Here is a 4560-nt window from a genome sequence, read left to right on the forward strand (position 1 = left end):
TGTAACAGAGTCACCATTTACACTTCAACTGCAGACACAAACCATGACTGACCTGCTCAGGGGAACCCCCTAATCCAGGATGGGATGCTCTGCCATGGATTTTATCCTGCTGCATCTGAAAGAAAGTTAAGACAAGTCAAAGGGCTGCAGGAGAACTTCACAGCTCCAAACATCCTGTGTCAATCTAGGAATACCATCTAGAGCCTGACTACACCCCACCTTACAAATTTCAAGTCCCCGGGACTGGTCCTATCGCACCAGGCTACGCAGCGGGGCAGAGCAGCTCCGGCACAGATATGTGCAGACACCCGTGACACAGGACGGGACGTGACAAACAATGGGGGACACAACAGGGACAGAAATCTCTTGGCAAGAAGAATGACTGCAAGGACCAAAAGAATGCAAAATGAGATGACCAAGTCGAGAGTGATGGTGAGCTGATGAGGCTCAGAGAACCCTGGAGGAAGAAGATGCTAACTGAATGATGTATTCCAAGAAACTGCAACGATGAATGTCCGAGAATCTTGCGGTCAGAATCCTCTACCAGTCCTCACATTCTTACGAGTCCTCATCTGCCACAATGGATCCTTGCGGGGCGCAGCTGTCCATACGGCTCAGAACAAGACCTGAAAAGACATCTGACCGGATGCTTCTAAAAAGAGTGGCAGTTCTGATGCCTGTCTGAGCTCCCGAGTCAAAAGTTCTATGGCATCGGTGCCAGGCCAAGGAACACAGAGATCACAGATGCTAAGAATGATGCATGGGTTTCTGACAGGCCCCTCAAAGGGCTAAGGAAAAAGACCTGTGACATGGGATACCCAAACAACACATAATGCACGACGGACAAGTGACACGAGACACACCGGGACTGCTCTGCCCTGAGCACCTCAGCACTGTGATCAAAAGTGACACTTTCCCATTCAGTGGCCTAAGGGGCCGCTTCTTCCACATCCGTCTCCAAAGCAGACTCAAAAATCCCTCCCGGTGAGTCCCAGCCCAGCGCCCCATTTTCATCCCCTCTGCAGGTCACAGCCCTCTACTCATCTCTCAGACAGGTGGGCATGCTAATCTGTGTCAGGTGCAAAAGAAAGCAGCCTCGCCATCTGAGCGGTCCCTGCTGGCACCGGGCTATCGTATCTTACTCTGCCAAGAGAAAGAAAACCAAACATCAGTGCACAAGCTTAGAAGCACATCGGCCAAAACCAAACAAGTCTGCTACTCACCACATTCTTAAGAATGCCCAGGACCTCGGGCCGCACGCTTTGGCCGTGCTCGGAGGCTGACGCCATTGTCGCAGAGTCTGCCTACATTAAGCAGAGACAACTTGATTTGGCATTGCTGAAACCTGAACGGACCCTCGCTCCTGCTCCCTACCTCCCCGACTCACCACAACTCCTTGGCCTGTCCTGATGGCTACCCAGATAGGACAGTGAAATAGAAAATTTAAAGGCTTCATTGCAGAGTCCTGTAATACTTCCACAAGGCCCACATGTGCAGGAAACCCGGTGCATGTGCTGGCTGGTGACAGGGGCTGGACATCTGCCGAGTCAATTACCTAAAGCAAACAAACGAGAATGGAGGCTTGGAGTTGCAACAGAAAGTGAGACTTGAGCAATAACAACTACTTCTGTACACTACTCAATGCTCACCTTGCCCACTCAGCCTTGACTGCTGCTCTCTGGCTTGACTGCCTAAAAATAAAGACAAAGAACAGTGCTGTAACATAGTCACCATTTATGCTTCCTCTGCAGATACAAACAGTGACTGACCTGCTCATGGGAACCCACAAGCCCGGGATGGGGCGCTCTGACAAGGATATAATGCATCAGCACCTGAAAGAAAGTTAGGATATACGTCAAAGGGCTGCAGGATACCTTCACAGCTCCAAACAGCTTGTGTCAATCTAGGAATACCACCTAGAGTCTCAACTACAGCCCACGCTTACAAATCTCAAGTCCCCGGGACTGGTCCTATCGCACCAGGCTACGCAGCGGGGCAGAGCGGCTCCGGCACAGATATGTGCAGACACCCGTGACACAGGACGGGACGTGACAAACAATGGGGGACACAACAGGGACAGAAATCTCTTGGCAAGAAGAATGACTGCAAGGACCAAAAGAATGCAATATGAGATGACCGAGGTCGAGAGCGATGGCGAGCTGATGAAGCTCAGAGAACCCTGGAGGAAGAAGGTGCTAACTGAATGATATATTCCAAGAACTGCAAAGATGGATGCCTGTGAATCCTACGGTCAGAATCCTCTACCAGTCCTCACATTCTTACGAGTCCTCATCTGCCACAATGGATCCTTGCGGGGCGCAGCTGTCCATACAGCTCAGAACAAGACCTGAAAAGACATCTGACCGGATGCTTCTAAAGAGAGATGCGATTCTGATGCCTGTCTGAGCTCCCGAGTCAAAAGTTCTATGGCATCGGTGCCAGGCCAAGGAACGCAGAGATCACAGATGCTAAGAATGATGCGTGGGTTTCTGATAGGCCCCTCAAAGGGCTAAGGAAAAACACCTGAGACACCCAAACACACAGAATGCACAACAGACAAGTGACACGAGACACACCGGGACTGCTCTGCCCTGCGCACCTCAGCACTGTGATCACAAATGAAACTTTGCCTTTCAGTGGCCTAAAGGACACTTCCTGCACATCCCCGTCTCCAAAGCAGACTCAAAAACTCCTCCCGGTGAGTCCCGACCCAGCACCCCGCTTTCATCCCCTCTCTGGGTCACAGCCCTCCACTTATCTCTGACATCTGGGGAACCCGGTCCGTGTCAGGTGCAAAGGAAGGCCGCCTCGCCATCTGGGAAGTTCCTGCTGTCACTGGGCTGTTGTCTCGCAGTCTCCTACAGTCAAGAAAACAGAGCATCACTGTGTGATCTTGGCGGCACGTCGGCCAAACCCAACAATTCTGCTACTCACCGCTCTCCTAAGAATGCCCGAGTCCTCGGGCGGCACGATTGCGCCGTGCTCGGAGGCCACGCTGTTGTCGCAGGGTCCGCCTGGGTTAAGAGCGGACGAGGTAATGTGGCATTGCTGAAACCTGAGTGGACCCTCGCTCCTCCTCCCCGCTTCCCTGACTCCCTGCAACTCCTCCGCCATTGCCAAAGGCTACCCGGGTGCCACCTTTAAACAGAAAAAGCAAAGGCTTCATCACCGAGTCCTGTCGGACATCCACAGGGCTCACGAAAGCAGCAAACCAGGTCCATCAGGTGGCTGGTGACGGGTGCCTGGCATACTCCGAGTGGACTGCCTAAAGCACACAAACGAGAATGGACGCTTAGAGTTGCAACAGAAATTGAGACCTCAGCAATAACAACTGCTTCTGTCCACTGGACACTGCTCACCTTGCCCTCTTCAACTTGACTGCTGATATCTGGCTTTACTTCCTAAAAATAAAGACAAAGAATAGTGCTGTAACAGAGTCACCATTTACACTTCCCCTGCAAACACAAACCGTGACTGACCTGCTCGGCCGAACCCGTGCACCCGGAATGGGATGCTCTGCCATGGATTCTATCCTTCTGGATCTGAAAGCAAGTTAGAACAAAAGTCAAAGGGCTGCAGGATACCTTCACAGCTCCAAACATCTTGTGTCAATCTAGGAATACCACCTAGAGTCCAACTACAGCCCACGCTACGAAGTTCAAGTCCCTGGGACTGGTCCTATCGCACCAGGCTACGCAGCGGGGCAGAGCAGCTCCGGCACAAATATGTGCACACACCCGTGACACAGGACGGGACATGACAAACAATGGGGTCTCTAAACACAAACATCGCTTTATACTACAAAGTGTGACACAATGATGAGAAAAGAGTTCCTGGCAAGAATAAGTAGTGGCAAGGACCACGAGGATGCCAAAAGAGATGACTGATGCTCAGGGGACAGTGGATGGAGGCAGCTCCTCTAAGGAGCAGAAAAGACTAGAACAGAGTGACCTGTTATAAGACCTGTTGGTCACGATGATCAAGGCGGCTGTGAGACAATGATATGTTTAGAATGTTCTCCATTATCATACTATCTTTCATGTGCCCCAGGACCTTACAGCTCACAGCTGGAAAGGATGGATGCTGATACAGCCGGGAACAAGACCTCAAAGAGACTCGCTGCTTCTGAGATGTGACTCGAGATGCGGCTGAGCCCGCCGGTAAAAGAACAAACGATGTTGCCATCCTGCTGAGAAGCGCCAGCATTCGAGAACCTAGACATGACAGCTGATGGTTTTGCTAAGGGCCTCGAGGAGAAAAGGCAGAGATATTTGATCCAAGGGACCCCAAAGACACACTAGGTAACACGGGACACCGAACGACACGACACAGACCGGAACTGTTCTGCACCGCATACCCTACAGCTGCAATCAAAAGCAGAGCCTCTCCCTTTAGCTGTCCCAAGGGGCCCCTTAGAGGGCATCTCTTCACCCTCTGCTAATTTTTAAGTGTTTCCCAGGAATTTCCAACCCCCTACTCTCCTATCATCCCATCTCCAGGCCACGGTCCCCAACTTATCTTTTGGATGACTGGTGATATGAATCCACATTGGAGCTGAAA

At 51.4% G+C, this 4560-nt stretch overlaps 1 long non-coding RNA gene across 1 annotated transcript; it reads right to left on the bottom strand.

The window, feature by feature from the left end:
- Nucleotides 1–1003: 1003 nt before the first annotated feature.
- On the bottom strand, nt 1004–1436 carry LOC119696848. Its single transcript, XR_005255676.1, has 3 exons — nt 1388–1436; nt 1224–1304; nt 1004–1143 (listed from the first exon to the last, which is right to left on the bottom strand). It is a non-coding gene; the product is annotated as an uncharacterized LOC119696848 (long non-coding RNA).
- Between the last annotated feature and the right edge of the window lie 3124 nt (nt 1437–4560).

Source organism: Motacilla alba, unplaced genomic scaffold, assembly GCF_015832195.1.
Source record: "Motacilla alba alba isolate MOTALB_02 unplaced genomic scaffold, Motacilla_alba_V1.0_pri HiC_scaffold_57, whole genome shotgun sequence".
NCBI classification, from domain to species: domain Eukaryota; kingdom Metazoa; phylum Chordata; class Aves; order Passeriformes; family Motacillidae; genus Motacilla; species Motacilla alba.